The sequence below is a fragment of the Miniopterus natalensis genome, chromosome 1 (genome assembly GCF_054644295.1).
Source record: "Miniopterus natalensis isolate mMinNat1 chromosome 1, mMinNat1.hap1, whole genome shotgun sequence".
In the NCBI taxonomy this organism is placed as follows: Eukaryota; Metazoa; Chordata; class Mammalia; order Chiroptera; family Miniopteridae; genus Miniopterus; species Miniopterus natalensis.
Window position 1 is genome coordinate 91123636 of NC_142081.1, and position 23709 is coordinate 91147344.

The 23709-nt window shown below is 37.4% G+C and overlaps 1 pseudogene; it reads left to right on the forward strand.

Annotated features, from left to right (window-relative positions):
• The first annotated feature begins 20564 nt into the window (after positions 1-20564).
• On the forward strand, positions 20565-22961 carry LOC107525090 (cell division cycle 5-like protein pseudogene; annotated as a pseudogene).
• The last annotated feature ends 748 nt before the right edge of the window (positions 22962-23709 follow it).

Genomic DNA, 23709 nt, shown 5'->3' on the forward strand with positions numbered 1-23709 from the left:
CCTCAGGCTGGCCTGTAGTGTGTAGGTCCTTGACTTTGTGTAGGAAAGATTTTGCAACATGACTCCAGATGGGTTTGAGAGTATGTTTATTAATGTTGGGGACAATGAAACAATGGACGAAATTAGGGTAGAAGAAACAACAGGGGAGAGCGTAGGCAATGCTCTGCTTTGGCTCTCTAGAAATGTTATAGGAAAAAAGTGAGCCAAAGAGGGACTGCTGTGAGCTCACTGGGAAGTGAAAGTCATAGCCATAGAAGTGAGCATACGTGGGGCTGCCTTAGCTAACTGGGAAGTCAGAGGAAAAGGAGGCCTTGGAGGCAGGATCAGGGGGTTGAGCTATCACTGCCCGCTGCCCACTGCCCACTGCTCCCCTAGCTGCAAGTCTCATGGGAACCCTCAGAATTTAGGAAGAAATAAAAAGTTCATGCCTGGGAAGGGGTATGGGCATGCTCTAGAGTGAACCTGCATTGAGTCTTTGTCCTGAGGTCTTTTTATCCTTTTTTTCCCCTGCTGGTGAGAATCTTAGGGGAGAGTTTAGGTAGAATATTCATCAACTTTCTAGGTGTCTTTTTAATATGCTGATGTATTAAAATGGGTGTATAGGGGAGTTTTGAATTATTCTTTGGTCTGTTTTACAGTTTTACTTTTATCTTAGGTCTGTCTGGCTTTAATGGGGTTTTTATTATTTGTTCCCCAACTTCATCTGACCTTGGGTTTAGCTGGCACAAATGACATTCATTGGGTCTTTGTTCTCTATTTTTCCTGTCCAGGGTGATTTAAACTATATATTTTCTGGTTGAGGAGAAGAGGTATAAATGATTTGTTCTCAAGCATCCTTGTTTAGGGAAGATAAGGTCTTGCAATTCACAAGCTGGGTGCAAGCTGCCCCAAAGGTGTTTGGCCTTGTTTTAACTTTCTTGTCTCAGTTTCCCCATTCCACTTCCCAGGGATTTTCCTAGCTTATTACTGTCCTGCCACAATTACACACTATTTAAAGGAATATTACAAAATCTAGTAGCCAATAATTTGAAATTCACAATGTTTGGCATCTGGTAAAAAATAGCTAAGCATGAAAAGAAAGAAAAACATATGATCCATAATCAGAAGAAAAACAGAAATATCAAACAATAGCAACAAACCTAGGAATAATGAGCATGATGGATCTAGCAAAGTTCTCTAAAAAGGACCTTAAAGATACACAACATATATTTCTAAAGGTAGAGGAAAACATGGCCATGATGGGGAAAGAAAGAAGAGATATACAAAAAAAGGCTACACAAAGAGACCCAATAGAAATTCTTGAAAAGAAAATATAGTGTCTGAAATAAAAATACACTTTATATAAAACTAATATAAAATAATATTGAATGTCAACTGAAATTTAAAATTTTTAAAAAAATACATTGTATAATACTTAGAGCAGACCAGAAACCACAGAAGAAAATATCAGTGAATTTGCAGGCACAACATTAGAAACTATTCAAAATAAACAAACAAAAATACAAAATAAACAGAGCTTCAGTTACCTGTGGGATAATATAAAGTAGTCTAACACATTGTGTAATTGGAGTCGAGAAACAGTGAAGCACCGAAAAAAAGAAAGAAAGAAAGAAATAATAGCCAAATAATTTGTAAATTAAATAAAAACTAAACAGATTAAAGAAGCTCACAGGACCACAAGTAGAATATACATTTAAAAAATAATTAAAAGTCACATCATAAACAAATTGCTTAGCACCAGTGACAATGAGATCATCTTAAAAGCAGCCAGAGAAAACACATTACATAGAAAGAAACAAAAATAATTTAAACATACTCGTTTTAAAAAAGAAGAAAGTGAGAAAAATGTGGAGAGGAATCTTTGAAGCATTGAAAAAAAATTGTCAATTTAAAATTCCTTATCCAGCAAAACCACTTTAAAAATTGAAGAAAAAGTACTTTTTCAGGAAAATAAAAGAGAGAATTTGTCACCAATACAAACAGCACACTTTTATATACTCTATGGGGCAAGAAAACAAAAAGAAAATTAGAAAATATTGAACAGAATTTAAATGTAAATGCAACATATTTAACTTTGTAAATTCCTGGTAAAGCAAGACTTAGAGGTAAAATTATGATATTAATGCTTTCACTAGAAAAGAAGAAAGATTTCAAACCAATGATCTAAGCTTCCATCTTAAGGGAATAGAAAAAGGGAAAATTACACCCAAATTTAGCAGACGAAAGAAAAGTAATAAAAATAAGTGAAAAGAAATTAATTAAATAAGAAACAGGAAAAATGGAGATAAACCAATACATTCAAATGCCAGTACTTTGAAAAGAGCAATAAAATTGATAAAGAGAAAAGGAGAGAGAGAAAAAAGACAAAAATTACCAATATTAGTCTTGCAAGAGAGGACATAACTACATATCCAACAGACATTCAAGGATAATAAGACAATATTTTCAACAATTTTATGCCAATAAACTTGACCACTTAGATGAAATAGTGTCTTCAAAAGTTACAAACTACCAAAATTTACTTGAAAAGCAATAATCTAAAGAAATCTATATTTATCTTTGTCCCTTATAGCCTTTCTCTTTTTCTAACTTTATTGACATAAACTGACATATAGCACTGTGTAAGTTTAAGGTGCATAAAGTGATGATTTGACATATGTATATTGCAAAATGATCTACTACCATAAACTTAGTAAATACATTCATCACCTCACTCAGCTACGTGTGTGTGTGTGTGTGTGGTGAGAACATTTAAGATCTACTCTTGCCCGCTGGTGTGGCTAAGTGGTTGAGCGTTGTCCCATGCACCAAGAGGCCACTGGTCCAGCTTCCCTTCTGGGCACATTCCCAGGTTGTGGGCCCAGTCCCCAGCATTCTGGGTGGAGTGTCATGCAGGAGGCAGCTGATCCATGTTGCTGCCTCTGCCCTGTTGCTGTTTCACTCTCATCAATGTTTCTATCTCTCTTTCCTTTCATCTCTCTCTAAAATCGATAAAAACATTTAATCATACAAACAAACAAACAGACGAAAAAGATCTACTCTTTTGGCAACTTTCACGAATACAATATAGTATTGTTAACTGTAGTCAACATGCTGTACATCAAATACATAGAATTAATTATCTTATATCTGGAAGTTTGTACTGTACCTAACACACACACCCCCGTCCCCCCGGCCGTCTAATCCCCGCATTGATCTACTCTGTTTCTATTCCAGTTTTCTTTTTCTAAAAATGTATTTTTAATTGAATTTATTGGAGTTACATTGGTTAATAAAATTATACAGTGTTAAGGTGTACAATTCTATAATATATCATCTGTTTATTGTATTGTGTGTTCACCACCTGAAGTCATATCTCTCTCTTTTTAAAAAAATCCTGACCTGAGGATATGTTTTTATTGATTTTTAGAGAAAGAGAGAAATGGAGAGAGAAAGAAAAACATTGATGTGAAAGAGAAACATTGGTCAATTGCCTCCCATATGTGCCATGAATGAGGATCAAACTCACAATTTAGGTATGTGCCATCACCAGGAAATGGACCCGCAACATTTAGGTATATGGGATGACACTCTGACCAACTGAATCGCCTGCCGAGGGCCAAGTCATGTCTCTTTCCATCACAATTTATGTCCCCTTTACACTCTCCTGCCTCCCTCCACCCCATTTCCCTCTGGTAATGACCATACTGGTGTCTATGAAGATGTTCTTTTTTCTTCATCCCATCAATTATTTCACCCAGATCCACTACCTCGTCCTATGTGACAGATATGAGTCTGTTTCTATTTTGTTGGTTAGTTTATTTTGTTCTTTACCTTTTTTTGGTTTTTAGTTTATCTTTATTGTTGAAAATATTACAGATGTCCCTTTTTCCCCCATTGATCCCCTCCACCCTTCACTCCGCCCCTCCAGGCCTTCAACACACTATTGTCTTTGTCCATGGGTTTTTCACATATGTATGTAAGTTTTTAGGTTAATCACTCCCCATTCATCACCCCCAATCCCTGCCTTCCGTCTGAGATTCATCAGTCTGTTCCATGCTTCTATGTCTCTAGATCTATTTTGTTAATTGATTTGTTTTGTTCACTAGATTCCACATATGACTGAGATCATGTGATACTTGTCTTTTTCTGACTGGTTTATTTCACTTAGCGTAATAATACTCTCCAGTTCCCTTCATACTGTCTCAAAGGGTAAGAGATCTTTCTTTTTTACAGCTGCATAGTATCCCATGCTGAAATTGTTAAATAGCTTTTTTATCTACTCATCTACTGATGGGCACTTGGGCTGCTTCCAGATCTTAGCTATTGTAAATTACATTGCTATGAACATAGGGGTGCATAAATTCTTTCTGATTGGTGTTTCAGATTTCTTAGGATCTATTCCTATAAGTGGGATCACTGGGTCAAATGGCAGTTCCATATTTAATTTTTTGAGGAAATGCCATACTGTTTTCCATAGTGGCTGCACCAGTCTACATTTACAACAGAAGTCTATTCAAGAAGATGCTTGATATGATTTCAATCTTCTTGAGCTTGTGGAAACTTGTTTTGTGTCCTAGCATGTGGTCTATCTTTGAGAATGTCCCATGTGCACTTGAGAAGAATGTATATTCTGCTGCTTTGGGGTGGAATGCTCTGTAAATGTCAACTAAATCCATCTGATCTATTGTGTTATTTAGAGTCAGTTTCCTTGTTGATTTTTTGTCTGGCAGATCTATCCAGTGGTGTAAGTGGGATGTTAAAGTCCCCTACTATGACTGCATTGCTGTTGATCTCTTCCTTAAAGTCCTCCAGAAGTTTTTTTTATATATTTAGGAGCTCCTATATTGGGTGCATATATGTTTACTAGGGTTATATCCCTTTTTTGGATCGATCCTTTTAATATTACCTAGTGACCTTCATTATCTCTTGTTATAGCCTTCATTCTGAATTCTCTTTTGTCAGATATGAATTTTGTTACCCCAGGTTTGTTTGTTTTTTTCATTTCCATTTGCATGGAAAATTTTTTCCCCATCCCTTCACTCTTAGCCTATGGCAGTCTTTTGTTCTGAGGTGGGTTTCTTGTAGACAGCATATATTTGAGTCATGTTTTCTTATCCATTCAGCTACCCTAAATCTTTTGATTGGAGCCTTTAATTCATTTACATTTAAGGTTATGATCAATATGTACTTATCTATTGCCATTTTATTTCTTTATGCCTGTGTTTCTCTCTTTCTCTGTTTCTTCCTCTATTACAGCAGTCCCTTTAACATTTCCTGAAATGCTGGTTTGGTGGTGATAAACTCTTTTAGCCCTTTTTTGTTTGGGAAGCTCTTTATTTCACCATCTATTTTGTTGTGTGTGGTTTTTTTTTTATCCTTACCTGAGGATATTTTTTCCATTGCTTTTCAGAGTGATTGGAAAGGAGAAGGAGAAAAAAAGAGAGAAAGAGAGAGAGAGCGAGAGAGAGAGAGGGAAACGTTGATGTATGAGAGAGAGACACATCCATTGCTTTCTTCCCACACTCATCCCAACCAGGGCTAGGGATCAATCCTGCAACCAAGCTTTGTGCCCTTGGCTGGAATTGAACCCGGGACCCTTCGGTTCACAGGCCAACACTCTAAATACTAAGCCAAACCAGCTAGGGCTCACCATCTATTTTGAATAATAACCTTGATGGATAAAGTTATCTTGGTTTCAGATTCTAGTTTTGCATTACCTTTAATACTTCATGCCATTTCCCTTCTGGCCTGTAGAGTTCCTGGCCTTATGGGAACTCCTTTGTAGGTAACAGATTCCTTTTCTCTTGCTGCCTTTAAGATTCTCTCTTTGTCTTGAATTTTGGCATTTTAATTATGATGTGTCTGGGGGTAGGCCTCTTTGGGTTTTTCTTGCTTGGGACTCTCTGTGCCTCCTGTACTTGTGTGACTTCTATCTTAACCAGGTTAGGAAAGTTTTCTCCCATTATTTCTTCAAACAGGTTCTCTAACCATTGCTTACTTTCAGCCTCTTTTGGCACTCATATGATGCAAATGTTGTTACATTTCATGTCTCATAGCTCCCTTAAACTATAGTCCTGTTTTTTAATTGTTTTTTCTTTATGGTTGTCTGACTGAGTAATTTTTTTTCTACTGTGTCTTCTAATTTTCTGATCTGATCCTCAGCTTCCCCTAATCTGCTGTTTATTTTTTCCAATGTATTTTTCAGTTTTGCTATATCATTCTTAATTTCATTCATAGTTTTCATATCTTTTCTCATACTGTTGAGCATCCTTACAATCAGGATTTTGAACTCTATTATCTGATAGATTGCATTTCATTTACCTCTTCTTCTGGAGAATTCTCTTATTCTTTCATTTGGGGCTTATTTTTAAGTTTCCCCATTTTTGCTGCCTGTTTTGGGTTTGTTTCTATGTATTAGGTAGATCTGCTAGACCTCCCAGACTTTCTGTATGATCTCTGGTGCAGGCCAAGGTCAGATGCTCTTTGTGATTGGCCTTGAATACCCTGTCTGGAGCTTTCAGTCATCCATTGCTCTCTCTGCTGGGGCTGTGTACATTTGGAAAGGACCAAGATGAACACCTAGGTCTCCTGTTCCAAGTCCTGAGTCTAGAAGCAGATCACTCAAAGACTCAAAGCACCAAGAGATCTATCTCTGCCTGCAGGCTGATTTTTAGTTTCTTAATGAGCCTCAGGCTGTAGACCACAGCAAGGCATAAAATCCAAAGGGTGGGGTGAGAGGTTTTCAATGGGTGGAGCAATTGCTTGTTTCCTCCCCAGATAAAAGCTGACTGGATGGTAAAGATCTGCCTGAGAAGGTAGACCTCTGCCATATGGGGGAATGTGTCAGCTTAGGAATCCAGATAGGTTCACTCTGACTTCTATCTCCACACCCCACAACCCTGGATTCTCTCAAACTGTTCTAGCCCACTCTACCCTTCTTCTACCTGAGCTCAAGCTGTGTGGCAGCACACAAAACTGTGTGCATTTGCCCTTTAAGAGGGTGCCTGCATTGTTTGCTCTTTCTCTGGCAGACAGAGATTCTGCTGCTTTTCACAGCCAGATGTAATGTGGGAACCTTTCTCAGTTTTGGTGCTCTGGGCTGAGAAGCCAGCTTGGGGTTTAGGCCCCAGAGTTCTCAGTGGGAACCCCCCATAGCTGAGATGTCCCTCCAGAACTTCAGCTGCTGCCTGTGGGAGCTGAGCCAGCCCTCTCACACCTCCACACTTTCTACCAGTCTCTATGTGATCTCCCTTATTTTCCTTGGTTAGAAGTGTTCTTTTCCATCTAGTTTTCAGTTAATTATTCAGGGTGGCTTTTCTATATTTTAGTTGTAATTCCAGTTTCGGCCTAGGAGAGAGTCACTTTAGCTTCCACTTATTCTGCTGCCATCTAGGAATTCCTAAATGTCTACTTTGTTCTTTAGATTCCACATAAAGTAAAATCATATGATATTTTCTTTCTCTGACTAGCTTATTTCACTTAGCATAATACTCTCTAGGTCCATCCATGCTGTTACAAAAGGTAAGATTTCCTCCTTTTTAAAAAAATTTACCATTTAATTAATTAATTAATTAAAGTATGTCTTTATTGATTTCAGAGAGAGGAAAGGAGGGAGAGATAGAAACATCAATGATGAGAGAGTCATTGATCGACTGCCTCCTGCACATCGACTAGGGGTGCAGCCTGCAACCCGGGCATGTGCCCTGACCAAGAATCAAACAGCCATCTCCTGGATCATAGGGTGATGCTCAACTGCTGAGCCATGCCAGCCAGGCAAGATTTTCTCCTTTTTGTGGCTGAGTAGTATTCCATTGTGTAAGTGTATCAGCTTTTTTATCTACTCATCTCCTGATGGGCACCTGGGCTGCTTCTAAATCTTGAATATTGTAAATAATGCTGCAATTAACATGGGAGGGGGCATATATTCTTTCCAATTAGTGTTTTGGGTTTCTTCAGATAAATTTCTAGAAGTGGAATTGCTGGGTCATAAGGCATTTTCTTCTTTACTCTTCGAAGCAATTCTATATTTCTTTCCACAATGGCTGCACCAATCTGCAGGAGGGTTTCCTTTTCTCCACACCTTCGCCAACACTTGTTGAATGTTGTTTTTTGATGACAGCCATCCTGACAGATGTGAGGTTATATCTCATTGTGGTTTTAATTTGCATTTCTGAGGATAACTGACGTAGAGCATTTTTTCATCTGTCTATTGGCCATCTGTATGTTCTTTTTGTAAAAGTGTTTATTCAGGTCTTTTGCTCATTTTTTAATTGGATTGTTTGGGTTTTTTGGTGTGTAGTTTTGTAAGTTCTTTATATGTTTTGGATATTAACCTCCGGTCAGATATATTGGGAAATCTGCTCTCCCATTTGGTGGGTTGTCTTTTCATTTTGTTGATTGTTTTCTTTCCTTTGAAAAAACGTTTTAGTTTGATGTAGTCCAATTTGTTTATTTTTTCTTTTGTTCTCTTGCCCGAGGAGATATATCAGAAAAAATATTGCTATGAGAAATGCCCGAGATTTTTACTGCCTATGTTTCCTTCTAGGATTTTTATGGTTTTGAGTCTAACATTTAAATGTTTTATGCATTTTGAGTTTATTCTTGTGTATGGTGTAAGAAGGTGGTCTAGTTTTATTTTTTTGCACATATCTGTCCAATTTTTCCAACACCATTTATTGAAGACTATCTTTACCCCATTGTATTTTTGTCTCCTTTGTCAAATATTAATTTACCATAAAGTCATGGGTTTGTTTCTGGGCTCTATTCTGTTTCACTGATCTATATGTCTGTTTTGATGCCAGTTCCATGCCATTTTTATTACTATGGCCTTGTAATATAGTTTGATATCAGGTAGTGTGATTCCTCCAACATTGTTCTTCTTTCTCAAGATTGCCTTGGTTATTCCAGGTCTCTTGTGGTTCCATATAAATTTTTGAAATATTTATTCTAATTCTGTGAAATACACCATTTGTCTCTTGATAAGAATTGTGTTGATCCCTATCCAGATTGGCTTAGTGGTTAGAGCGTTAGCCCACAGACTGAATGATCCTGAGTTAGATTCCAGCCAAGGGCACATAAGTCACTTGCAGGGTCAATCCCTAGTCAAGGAGCATGAGGAAGGCAACCAATTGATGTGTCTCTTTCATATCGATGTTTCTCTCTCTCTCTCCCTTCCACTCTCTCTGAAAAGCAATTTTAAAAAATAGCCTCAGGTGAGGATTAAAAAAAAAGAATTGTGTTAAATTTACAGATTGCTTTGAGTAGTATGGGCATTATAATGATTTCAATTTTTCTATCCATGAACATGGTATATGCTTCCACTTACTTGGATCTTCACTTTCTTTCTTCAGTGTCTTATAATTTTCTGAGTACAGGTTTTTACATCCTTGGTTAAATTTATTTCAAGGTTTTTTAAAATGAATTTGTAAATGGAATTGTTTTCTTAGTTTCCATTTCCAATAGTTCATTATTAGTGTATAGAAATAAAACTGATCTCTTTATTTTGTATCCTACTACTTTACTGAATTAGTTTATCAGTTCTAGTAGTTTTTTGGTGGGATCTTTTGGATACTCTATATACAGTATCATGCCATCTCTAAATGATGACAGTTATACTTCATCCTTTCCAGTTTGGATGTGTTTTATTTCTTCTTGTCTAATTGCTGTGGCTAGGACTTCCAGAACTATGTTAAATAAGGATGGTGAAAGCAGACATCACTGTCTTATTCCTGATCTTAAGGGAAATATTTTTAGTTTTTGCCCATTGAATATGATGTTGGCCATGAGTTTGTTATATATGTTCTTTATTATATTGAGGCATGTTTTGTTTTGTTTTAGTGTTTTGGGTGTTTTTTTAATCCTAAATGGGGGCTGGATTTTATCAAATCTTTTCCTGAACTTATTGATATGATCATGTGATTTTTACCTTTCATATTATGTGGTGTATCACATTTATTGATTTGCAGATATTGGACCAACCTTGCACTCCTAAAATAATTCCCACCTGATGATAATGTATGATCTCTTTAATGTATTGCTGCATCTAGTTTGCTAATATTTTGTGGAGGATTTTAGCATCTATGTTCATCAGAGATATTGACCTATTATTTTCTTTCTTTCTATTGTCTTTGCCTGGTTTTGGAATTTGGATAATGCTGGCCTCGTAACATGAGCTTGGGAGTTTTTTCTCCCCTTGAATTTTTTGGAATAGTTTGTGAGAGATTGGTGTTCTACTCTGAATGTTTGCTAAAAATCTCCTGTGAAGCCATTTGTTCTAGGACTTCTCTGTGTTGGGAGATTATTTATCACTGCTTCAATTTTACTAGGTGTAAACTATCTATTCAGATTATCTGTTTCAGTTTTGGAAGATTTTATGTTTCTAGAAATTTATCCATTTCATCCACATTGTCAAATTTGTTGACATCTAGATGTTCATATTTTCTTACAACACCTTGTATTATTTTGGAGTCAGTTGTCACTTCTTTTTGATTTCTGATTTTATTTTTGTGGGTCTTCTCTCTCTGTCTCTCTCTCTCTGTCTCTCTGTCTCTCTGTCTCTCTGTCTCTCTCTCTCTCTCTCTCTCTGTCTCTCTCTCTCTCTCTTTCTCTTTCTCTCTCCTTCTTTTGATGAGCCTGGTTAAAAGTGTCAATCTTGTTTATATTTTCAAAGAACCAGCTATTGGTTTCATTGATCTATTGTATTTCTTAGACTCTATTTTATTTATTTCTACTCTTATCTTTATTTCCATCCTTCTACTAATTTTGTGCTTTCTTAGTTTTTCTTTTTCTAGTTAAGTATAAAGTTAGATCCTTTATTAGAGATTTTTCTTGTTTCTTGAGGTAGCCTCTTAGGACTGCTTTCACTGTGTCCCATAGATTTGGGGTTGTTGTGCTCTCATTTCCATTTGTTTTGAGGTCTCTATTGATTTCCTTGATCTCATTGTTGACCCATTCATTGTTTAGCAACATGTTATTTAGCCTCCATGTGTTTGTGTTTTTTCAGTTTTTTTCCTTGTAATTGATTTCTAGTTTAGTACCACTGTGGCCAGAGAATGTGCTTGATATGATTTCAATCTTATTAAATTTGGTGAGACTTGCATTCTGTCATAATATGTGGTGTACCCTAGAAAATGTTCCATGTGCACTTGAAAATAACTTAGTTTCCTGCTTTGGGGTAAAATGCTCTGAAGATATCAATAAAATTCATCTGATCTAGTGTCATTTATGACTGCTGTTTCCTTTTTATTTTCTTTTTGGAATATCTATCCATTAATGTCAATGTGTTGATGAAGTCCCCTATTATGACTGTATTACTGTCAATCTCTCCAATTATATTCTTCAATATTTGCTTTATACATTTAGGTGCTCTTTATGTTGGGTGCATAAATGTTTACCAGTGTTATATCCTTTTGTTGGATTACTCCCTTTATCATTATGTTATATTCTTCTTTTACTCTTATTATGGCCTTGGTTTTAAAGTCTATTTTGTCAGATGTAAGTATTGCTGCGCGAACTCTTTTTCATCTTCATTCACATGAATTATCTTTTTCCATTCTTTTACTTTTAGTCAGTGTGTATCTTTTGTTCTGAGGTGGGTCTCATGTAGACAGCATATATACAGTACTTGCTTTCTTTTCTTAAATTTTTAAAATTTATTTTTATTGTTGAAGGTATTACAGATATCCTCCCTTCCCCCCCATTGATTCCCTCCATCCTATATCAGCCCCCACATAGGCCTTCACCATATACTGTGTTTATGGGTTATGCATATATGCATATAAGTTCTTTGATTAATCTCTCCCCACCCACTCCCCCACCTCCACCTTCCCACTGAGATCTATCAGTCTGTTCCATGCTTCTGTGTTCTCTGGATATATTTTGTTCATCAGTCTATTTTGTTTATTAGATTCCACATATGAGGGAGATCACTTAAAACTGAATCAGGAAGAATCGGAAAACCTGAATAGGCTAATAACAACTGATGAAATTGAAGCAGTAATAAAAAAACTCTCAACAAACAAAAGCCCTGGTCTGGAGTTCTTCACAGGGGAGCTTTCTAATTCATTAAGTTGTAGGGTTAGATAGTTTACTAAAAAATTTTCTTGCTTTTTGAGGTAGGCCTGTAGTGCTATGAACTTCCCTTTTTGGACTTTTGCTTTTGCTGTGTCCCATAGATTTTGGGTGGTTGTGTGTTTATTTTTATTTGTTTCCAAAAAGTATTTTATTTCTTTCATGATCTTCTTGGTAACCCATTCATTGTTTAATAACAAACTATTTAGCCTCCATGTGTTTGAATGGTTTTGAGTGTTTTTTCTGTAGTTGATTTCTAATTTCATGTCATTGTGATCTGCAATATCTGATATGATTTCAATCTTCTTGAACTTGTATAGACTTGTTTTATATTTAAGATTATTATTGATAGATACTTATCTATTGCCATTTTAATTCTTTATGCCTATGTGTGTGTCTCTATTTCTACTTCTAATTACAGCAGATCCTTTAACATTTCCTGCAATGCTGGTTTGGTGATGATAAACCCCTTTAGCCTTTTTTTTTGTCTGGGAAGCTCTTTATTTCACCATCTATCTTGAATGATAGTCTTGCTGGATAGAGCAGTCTTGGTTTTGGATACTAGATTTGCATTACCTTGAATACTTCATGCCATTCCCTTCTGGCTTGTAGAATTTCTGATAAGTCAGCTGACTGCCTTATGGGGGCTACTTTGTAGGTTACAGATTGCTTTTCTCTAGCTGCCTTTAAGATTCTCTGTCTTGTATTCTTGACATTTTTATTAGGATGTGTTTGTGTATGGGAGTCTTTGGATTCTTCTTGCTTGGGACTCTGTGCCTCCCAAACTTGTATGACTTTTTCTTTCACCAAGTTAGGGAAGTTTTCTGCCATTATTTCTTCTAACAAATTCTTATCCCTTGCTTTTTCTTTTTCCCTCTGGTGTTCCTATATGTGAATATTGTTTCATGTTGTCCCACAGCTCCCTTAAATTGTCCTCCTGTTTTTTCATTGTTTTTTTGTTTTTGTTTGTCTGATTGATTTTTTTTAACCTGTCTTCTCATTCCTTCATCCAATCCTCATCTTCCTCTAATCATCTTTTTATTCCTTCCAATATATTCTTTACTTCTGCTATGTCATTCTTCATTTTTTTCATAGTTTCCATATCTTTTCTCATACTGTTGAGCATCCTTACAATCAGTATTGTGAACTCTGTATCTGATAGGTTGCCTATTTCCGTTTCATTTAACTCTTTTTCTGGAGACTTCAATTTTTCTTTCATTTGGGGCTTGTTTTTTTATCTCCCCACTTTGGCTGCCTGTTTAAGTTTGTTTTTATGTATTAGGAAGACCTGCTAGGACTCTCAGTTTTTTTGGAAGGTTTCTGGTGCAGGCCAATGTCAGATGCAGTTTTTTACTGGCCCTGAGTACCATGTTTGGAGATATCAACAATCCTCTCCTGGGGCTCAGTGTGTTTGGAAAGGACATAGATGCATACCAAAGTCTGCTCTTCCAAATCCTGGGTCCAGAAGTAGATCACCTAAACACTCAAAGCACTCTTAGCTCTTTCTCTGCCTGCAGGCTGATTAATCTGCTTCTTTTGATGAGCCTCAAGCTTTAGAAATCCACAGGGTGGGGCAGCTGATTGTTATCATTCTATTAATGAGCCTTAGGCTTTAGAAATTCCTTAGGGTAGGGCGAGATGTTTTCCAGCAAGGTGAGATGTTTTCCAGCAGGGTGGTGTAATTCTTCCATCCCCCCAGGCAAAAGCAGTAAAATATCTGCCTAAGAAAAATTTCCTCTGCAGTATGGAGAAACAACTTGTCATAGGAATCCAGAGGCGTGCTCTCTGACCTCTATCTTCAGAGCCCATAACCCTAGATTATCCTCACATAGCTCCAGTCCACTCTGTCCTCCCTCTCTTGGCTGGAGCCCAAGGTGAGTAGCTGCACACAAACTTTGTGTTTGGCTCTTTTGGAGGGTTCCTGCATTTCCAGCCATCTCTCCCTAGCAGACAGAAACTCTGCTGCTTTTCACAGCCAGATGTTATGTGGACATCTTTCTCAGCTCTGGTTCTCTTGGCTGGGAAGCCCAGTCTGGGGCTTAGTCCCCAGAGTCCTCAGTGTGAACCCTCCACAGCTGAAATTTCCTTCCGGACTTTCAGCTGTTGCCTATGGGAGCCCAGCCAGCCCTCTCATGCCACTGCACTTTCTACCAGTCTCTATGATGTCTCCGCTTTTCCTCCTTGGTTATGAGGATGCTCCCCAGCTCATCTTCAGTTGCAATTGATTACTCAGGGTGGTTTTTCTATGTTTTAGTTGTAGTTCCAGTTTTGTCCTGGGAGAGTGTCAGTTTAGCTTTCACTCAGTCTGCTGTCATCTTTAATCTCCTATCACATTTATTGATTTGCAAATATTTACCAGCCATGAGTTCCCGGAACACATTGCACTTTTTCATGATGTATGATGTTTATAATGTTTTTAATTTATTGCTGATTCTGATTTGCTAATATTTTGTTGAGGGCTTTAGCATCTATGGTCATAAAAGTGGAAATATATAACATAGAGACTAAAAAAAAATACAAAAGATCAGTGCATCTAAGGGCTTGTTCTTTGAAAAGATAAAGAATGTTGATGAACTCTTAGCCAGACTTATCAAGAAACAAAGAGAAAGGACTCAACAAATAGAATTAGAAATGAAAGAGGTAAAGTAACAACTGACACCACAGAAAAACAAAGGATTTCATGAGCATACTATGAACAACTATATTCCAATAAGCTGGACAACCTGGACAAAATGGACAAATTCCTAGAAAAATACAGTCCTCTAAAACTGAATCAAGAAGCAGAAAACCTAAATAGGCTGATGACAACGGAAGAAATTGATCCAATAATAAAAAAACTCTAAAAACAAAAGCCCTTGCCTGGATGGCTTCACAGGGGAGTTTTACCAAACATTCAAAGAAGAACTAACAACTATCCTTCTCAAACTAGTCAAGAAAGGTCAAGGGAATGGAACACTTTCAAGCTATTTTTATGAGGCCATCATTAGCCTAATTCCAAAGCCAGATAAATGCACTACAAAGAACGAGAATTACTTACCACTTTATTTTTTCCTGATTGTTTTTGTATTTCTCCTCTGTTCCTTTCTTGTTCACTTGCTCTCTTTTCTTGTATGTTAACGACTTTGTATAATATCATGTTTGGATTCCTTTTTATTTTTTGTATAACTTTTATAGAGTTTTGACTTGTGGTTACCATGTGCTCATATATACCAAGTTATATTTATACATTCTATCTACTGTGCCTTCCTATTACACACCCACACCTGTGCCTTTCACCTACACATTAACACACACATGCCTTCCTCTTATGCATCCTTATCTAGTCCTTTCTTACACATCCATACCTGTGCCTTCCTCTTACACACTCACACCTGTTCTTTCCTCTTACACATCCACATGGCATCCACACACACTTCAGTTTTCTATTTCTTCTTCAACTCCTGCTTATTTGCAAAAGGAGAAAAAAACAACCTTTTTTCCTTACTTCCTCTGATTATATTTCATTCTTGTAGCCAAAAACAAATGTCTGTCATGCCACTTGCACATAAGAGAAGAGATAGTAATACAATTATACAGAGGGGAGAAAAAGAATCAAGTTTTAAAGTAAAATTAGGCCAGAAAAGAGCCAATGTCCCCAATCTCTAAAGAATTCTTCAATGGGCATAGAAATTTTGTTTAGAATTTACAGAAAAGCTCCCATTGATGATCTACATAGTTTTCCAAATTATCATTCATCATCAGCATACAAAAATAAATTTTAGTATTTCTTCTACTTTATTTTTCTTCTATTTGTTAAGTACTTATAACGCAGAAGTATTGTATATTTCACACATTAAGAAATATGTATGGAGGACATAAATATTTATAGCAGATCTTTCAAGGAAAACAATCCATTTGATTACATAATGGCTTAAATAGGCTTCTCGGTACATATTTCTTCTATGTTTGCCATGTAAAAAATAGTTTTCCTTTTAAACAGTTAATTTTTTATCAATCTCTTATAATAGTTCATCTATAAATTTAATATAACATTCGAGTTCAGAGACTAATGAATTGGCAATAAAATATTCTGAACTAAAACTTGACCTGTGAAAATCAAAATCGAATGGAATTTTCATGTACACAATTCCTGAAATATGCTACCTCAGACCCTTTGTACATGCCATTCTCTCTGACTGCAATGCTTTTCACTTTCTTTTACCTCATAAATGTCTATTCATCTTTGAGAGCTTGGCTCATTATCTCTTCTTCAATGAAGCTTCCCCTGATTAAGCCCCTTTAATCATTTATATGCTTTCATTTTACTTAGATTTCTCTTTTTTGGCACTTACTCTAATTTTAATTAATTATGTCAGATGTATTTAAAGCCTATCTCCCTTGCCAGAATATAAACTCCGTGATGGCATCTGTCATGTTCAACATTGTTTCTTTAATAACTCCTGAATTATCTCTTAGAGTCACCTATAGGAAGACATGACATTATGGTGAATGCATTAAATAGCTCCCAACACAGTTGTGTGCTTACGTTAGGCTCTTAAATACTTTTTTTTGTTTGCTGTTGTTTGAGTAATCCAATTCAGTGCCATGTGATGGAGGAAATTAGAACTGCTTTTTAAAAAGATGAGGACTAAGATGCTGTTATTAAATGAGCCAAGTGAAAATGCACTTGAAATGAAAAATAAGCCAGTGTGTGTGTATGTGTGTGTGTGTCTCCCCTCTTCCTCTCTGTCTCTGAAATCAATTAAAAAAAAATTAAAAAAGCAAAAATAAAGAATACAATCCCATTTACAATGGTATCAAAAATAATAAAATACCTGGAATAAATTTAATCAAGGAGGTAAGAGACCTGTTCTTGGAAAACTATAGGACATTTAAAAAAAGAAATTAAGGAAGGTTCAAATAAATAGAAGCATATACTGTTCTCATGGGTAGGAAGAATTAACATGGTTTAAATTACATACTACTGCCCTAACCAGTTTTGCTTAGCAGTTAGAGCATCAGCTCCTGAACTAAAGAGTCCCAGGTTCAATTCCAGCCAAGGGTACATACCTTGGTTGCAGGCTCAATCCCTAGCCTTGGTTGGGGTATGTGCAGGAGGCAACCAATCAATGTTTCTCTCTCACATGGATGTTTCTCTCTCTCTCTCCCTTCGTCTTTCTATGTAAAGCAATGAAAAAAAGATCCTCATGTAAAAGCACAAAAATTTAAAATATTAAATTACATACTATCCAAAGCAATCTACAGATTCAATGCAATCCCTATCATTATACCAATAGTATTTATCACAGAACTAGAACAAATAATCCTAAAATTTATATGAAACCATAAAAGACTTCAAATAACCAAAGCAATCCTGAGAAAGAAGAACAAATTTGGAGGCATCACACTACCTGATATTAAATTATTCTACTGGATTATAGTAATCAAAACATGGTAATGGCATAAAAATAGATACATAGGTCAATGGAACAAAATAAAGAGCCCACAAGTAAACCCAAGTCTAAAAGTAATGTCAATTAATATTTGACAGTGGAGGCAAGACTATACAATGGGCTAAAGATAGTCTATTTAATAAATGGTTTTGGGAACACTGAAAAATACATGCAAAAAAAAAAAAAAAAAAAGCTATTCCACTTTCATACACCATATAAAAAACAAACTCAAAATGGATTAAAAAATTAAATATAAGACCTGAAATCATAAAATTCCCAGAAGAAAATATAGTCAGTAAACTCTTTGACATTGCTCTTAGCAATATTTTTGGGGGGAGTATGTCTTTTTGGGCAAAAGAAGTAAAAAAAAAAAAATGGGACTACATCAAATGAAAGTCTTTTGTACAGTAAAGGAAATATTCAACAAAATAAAAATACATCCTACTGAATGAGAGAACATATTTGCCAATGATACATTTGTTAAAAGGTTAATATCCAATATATATAAAGAACTCATACAACTTGACAACAACAAACACAATCCAATTTAAAAATGTGGGACATTCCAAGACGGCAGAAGATTGAGTGGAGGCTACACTGACACTCTCCCAGGACCAAACTGGAATTACAACTAAAATGTAGGAAAACCATCCTGAGTAATCAACTGCAACTGAAAACTAGCTAGAGAGAACTCTCATAACCAAAGACAAAAAGTGAAGACTGCATAGAGACAGGTAGGAAGTACACAGATGCAAGAAGGCTGGCTTGGCTCCCACAGGCAGCAGCTCAAGGTTGGGAGAAATATCTTAGCTGTGGCGGGTCCCACTGAGAACTCCAGTGCCTAAACCCCAAGCTGGGATTCCCAGCACAGAGCACCAGAACTGAGATAGGTGCCCACATCACATCTGGCTGTGAAAAGCAGATGGGTTTCTGTTAGCCAGGGAGAGAAGGCTGGAAATGCAGGCACCTTCTTAAAGGGTGAAAACACAAAGTTTTGTGCACATCCACTCATCTTGGGCTCCAGCAGAGGGAGAGAAGAGTGGACTAGAGCTACGAGAAGTGTGTTTGGGATTACTGGTTCCATGGAGTAAACCTCAGAGGGCAGCCATCTGGATTCCTGTGCATTTCCCCCATTTAGCAGAGGACATCTTTCTCAGGTAGACGTTTACCTTACAAGCAGCTTTTGCATGGGAGTGGGGAGAGGGAAGCAATTGCCCCACCCTGCAGAAAAACCTCTAGCCCAACCCTGTGGAGTTTCTACAGCCTGAGGTTTGTTAAGAGACTGATAACATTTAGCCATCCCACCCTGTGCAGTTTTTACAGGCTGAGTCTTATTTATTGAGTGAATAACAGCCTCTGGGTGCTTTGAGTCTTTGCCTGATTTGCTTTTTTATTTTCTTTATTTATTTCATAGAGAAGAAGAAAGAGAGAGAGAGTTGAAATGTCAATGATGAGACAATCATCATTGATCAGCTGCCACTTGCATGCCCCCACCTGGGGATAGAGCTCACAACGCATACATGTACCCTGATGGGGAATCAAACTGTGATCTCCTGGATCATAGGTCCATGCTGAGCCATGCCTGGCCAGGCACCTGATTTGCTTTTTAACCCAGGGCTTGGAAAAGCAGATGTTGGAGCATATCTTAGTCCTGTCCAAACACCCCCAGCTTCAGCAGAGGAAACTAGAAGCTGTGGAATTTGGAAACTACTAACAGGGTACTCAAGGACAGTCACAAACAGCGTCTGACATTGGCCTGCACCAAAGACCATCCAAAAGACTGGGTGTCCTAGAAGATTTAAATAATGCATAGAAACAAATCTAAAGAGGCAGCCAAAATGGAGAGACCAAACAAACAAACAAACAAACAAAAAACACAACACAAAAAAACACAAGTCTCAAATGAAAGAACAAAGAATTCTTCAGAAGAAGAGCTAAATGAAATGGAGATAAGCAATTTAACAGATATAGAGCTGAGAATACTGATCAGAAGGATGCTAAACAAAATGAGAAAAGAAATGGAAACTATGTAGGAAATTAAGAATGACATAGTAGAAATAAAAAACATTGGGAGGAATAAACAGTTGATTCAGAGAAGCTGAGGGTCAGATCAGCAAATTAGAAGACAGGGTAGAAAAAAATCACTCAGAGACCAAAAAGTAAAAACAATGAAAATACAGGTGTACAGTTTAAAGGACAACAAGAACCATACAATATTCGCATCATAAGAGTCACAGAAGAGGTAGAAAGTAAGCAAGGGTTAGAGAACCTGTTTGAAGAAATAATGGCAGAAAACTTCTCTAACCTCGTCAAGGTAAAGGTCACACAGGTTCAGGAGGCACAGAGTCCCAAGCAAGAAGAACCCAAAGAGGACCACCCCGAGACACATTATAATTCAATTGACAAAAATTCAAGGGAAAGAGAGAATCTTAAAGGCAGCAAGAGAAAAGCAAGCTGTTACCTACAAAGTAGCCCCCATAAGTCTGTCAGTTGATTTCTCACCAGAAACTCTATAGGCCAGAAGGGAATGGCATGAAGTATTCAAGGTAATGCAAAACAAAGATCTGAAACCATGACTACTCTATCTAGCAAGGCTATCATTCAAAATAGATGGTGAAATAAAGAACTTCTGGGACAAAAAATGGCTAAAGGAGTTTATCATCACCAAACCTTCATTGCAAGAAATGTTACAGGAACTACTTTAATAAAAAGTTGAAACAGAGAAAGAGAAACATAGGCATAAAGAGATAAAATGGCAATATTTAAGTACCTATCAATAACCTTAAATATAAATAGATTAAATGCTCCAAAGGGTTTAGTGTAGCTGAATAGATAAGAAAACATGACCCAAATATTTGCTGTCTATAAGAGACCCACCTCAGAACAAAAGACTCACACAGGCTGATAAAATAAAGAAACTTTTGGAGCACTTGGCCTGCACCAGAGACCATTCAAAAGACCTGGGACATAGGAGAAGGTCACCCCTGGAGGAAGTGGAGGCTTTAAGTCTTGTGGCCACAATGTTGTTGCTACTTGTCTGAAGCTCCACTCAGCCGCTTGCCGAGACACCTCGCCGCCAAGATGCCTTGAATTATGATTAAGGGGGGCGTCTGGAGGAATACGGAGAATGAAATTCTGAAAGCAGTGGTAATGAAATATGGGAAAAACCAATCGTCTAGGATTGCCTCACTTCTGCATAGAAAATTAGCAAAGCAGTGCAAAGCCAGATGGTATGAGTGGCTGGATCCAAGCATTAAGAAAACAGAATGGTCCAGAGAAGAAGAGGAAAAACTCTTGTACTTGGCCAAGTTGATGCCAACTCAGTGGAGGACTATTGCTCCAATCATTGGAAGAACAGCTGCCCAGTGCTTGGAACACTATGAATTTCTTCTGGATAAAGCGGCCCAAAGAGACAATGAAGAGGAAACAACAAATAATCCATGAAAACTTAAACCTGGAGAAATAGATCCAAATCCCAAAACAAAACCAGCATGGCCTGGTCCAATTGATATGGACAAGGATGAACTTGAGATGCTTTCTGAAGCTAGAGCCCACCTGGCTAATACTCAGGGAAAGAAGGCCAAGAAGAAAGCAAGAGAGAAACAGTTGGAAGAAGCAAGGAGTCTTGCTGCCCTCCAGAAGAGAAGAGAACTTCTAGCAGTTGGCATAGAAATTCAGAAGAGAAAAAAGAAGAGAGGTGTTGATTATAATGCTGAAATCCCATTTGAAAAAAAGCCTGCTCTTGGTTTCTATGATACTTCTGAGGAAATCTACTAGGCTCTTGATGCAGATTTCAGGAAGTTAAGACAACAAGATCTTAATGGCAAGCTAAGATCTGAAAAAGAAGGAAGAGACAGAAAAAAAGATAAGCAGCATTTGAAAAGGAAAAAAGAATCTGATTTACCATTAGCTATTCTTCAAACAAGTGGAGTTTCTGAATTTACTAAAAAGAGAAGCAAACTAGTACTTCCTGCCCCTCAGATTTCAGAAGCAGAAATCCAGGAAGTTGTGAAAGTAGGCCAAGCAAGTGAAATTGCACGTCAAACAGGTGAGGAATCTGGCATTACAAACTCTGCTTCCAGTACTCTTTTGTCTGAGTACAATATCACCAACAACAGCATTGCTCTTAGAACACCATGAATGCCAGCTTCGCAGGACAGAATTCTTCAGGAAGCCCAGAACCTCATGGCCCTGACCAATGTGGATACCCCATTAAAAGGTAGACTTAACACACCTTTGCACGAGAGTGACTTCTCAGGTGTTACTCCACAGCGACAGGTTGTACAGACTCCAAACACAGTTCTTTCTACCCCATTCAGGACTCCCTCTCATGGATCTGAAGGGCTGACTCCCTGGAGTGGAACAACTCCCAAACCAGTTGTTAACTCCACCTCGGGGAGAACTCCTCTTCGAGACAAGTTAAACATTAATCTTGAGGATGGAATGGCAGATTACAGTGATCCCTCTTATGTGAAGCAGATGGAAAGAGAGTCTCATGAACACTTCCATTTAGGGTTGATGGGTCTTCCTGCCCCTAAGAATGACTCTGAAATTGTTTTACCAGAAAATGCCGAGAAGGAGCTGGAAGACCCTGAAATAGATGATACACACATTGAAGATGCTGCTGATGTGGATGCACGAAAGCAGGCCATATGAGATGCAGAGTGTGTAAAGGAAATGAAGCCAATGCACAAAGCTGTCCAAAAAGATCTTCCAAGACCATCAGAAGTTAATGAAACTATTCTAAGACCCTTAAATGTAGAACCACCATTAACAGATTTACAGAAAAGTGAAGAACTAATAAAAAAAGAAGTGATCACAATGCTTCATTATGACCTTCTACATCACCCTTATGAACCATCTGGAAATAAAAAAGGAAAAACTGTAGGATTTGCTACCAATAATTCAGAGCACATTGCCTATCTGAAACATAACACTTATGAAAAGTTTGCTAAAGAAGAGCTGAAGAAGGACCAAGATGTTCTGGCACAGGAGATGGAAGTGGTAAAACAAGGTATGATCCATGGGGAACTCTCAAGTGAAGCTTATAACCAGGTGTGGGAAGAATGCTACAGTCAAGTTTTGTATCTCCCTGGGCAGAGCCGCTATACATGGGCCAACCTAGCAAGCAAAAAGGACAGAACTGAGTCACTTGAGAAGAGGCTTGAGATAAACAGGAGTCACATGACAACAGAAAGCAAGAGAGCTACAAATATGGAAAAGAAGATGAAGATTTTGCTCAGGGGTTACCAGTCTCGTGCTATGGGGCTCATGAAGCAATTGAATGACTTATGGGACCAGATTGAGCAGGCCTACTTAGAGTTACGCACGTTTGAAGAACTTAAGAAGCATGAAGACTCTTCAATTCCCAGGAGGCTAGAGTATCTAAAAGAAGATGTTCAGCGACAACAGGAAAGAGAAAAGGAACTTCAGCAAAGATATACTTATTTGCTGATGGAGAAAGAATCTAAATTCTAAAATATGAAGCACATTGTGTATTCTGTCACAAGATAATTAACTTCTGGTTTTCATACTCTGGAAGGCTGAAACTGATGTTTATCTTCATTGACAAATTTGCCCATAATCTGTGGTTTTTTGGTTGTTTATTTTAAACGATATCGATCTAACACATTCTTTGTATAAAGACTTTAACTCCACAGGACATTTTAGGGTTTAAATTATTATGACAATCATTCTTTTAGCAGTGTCATATTTGCAGATTTTTTAAAAGTTTTGGCTTTTATCTTAAAAGCTTGATTTTAAAGTGCTGCCTGTGAGTATACTCTTGAATAAAAACAAAATTAAAAAATTGAGGATGTAAAAAAAAAAAAAAAGACCTGGAGTCCCAGCAGATTTACCTAATACACAGAAAGAAATCCAAAGAGGCTGCGGAAATCAAGAGACAAAAATACAAGCCCCAGGAGAGGAGACAACAAGATGGCAGCATCAAAATTACAACTAAAGTACAGAACAGCCATCATTTAGAACCTTCTGAAATCTAGCTGAACAGAAGTCTTACAACTAGGGAACTGAAGAAGCACATTGCGACCTATAGGAGGGGCACAGACTTGGGGAGGACCAGGGCTGAATCGCTGAGAAGCAGCCATGATCCCATGCCAAGGTGCCATGGTTTAAAAGCAGGAGGGATATCTTGGCAGTGGAGGTTTTCTGGAGGAGTGAGGGCCCCCATCCACACATCAGGCTCCCCAGTCCAGGGTTCCAGTGC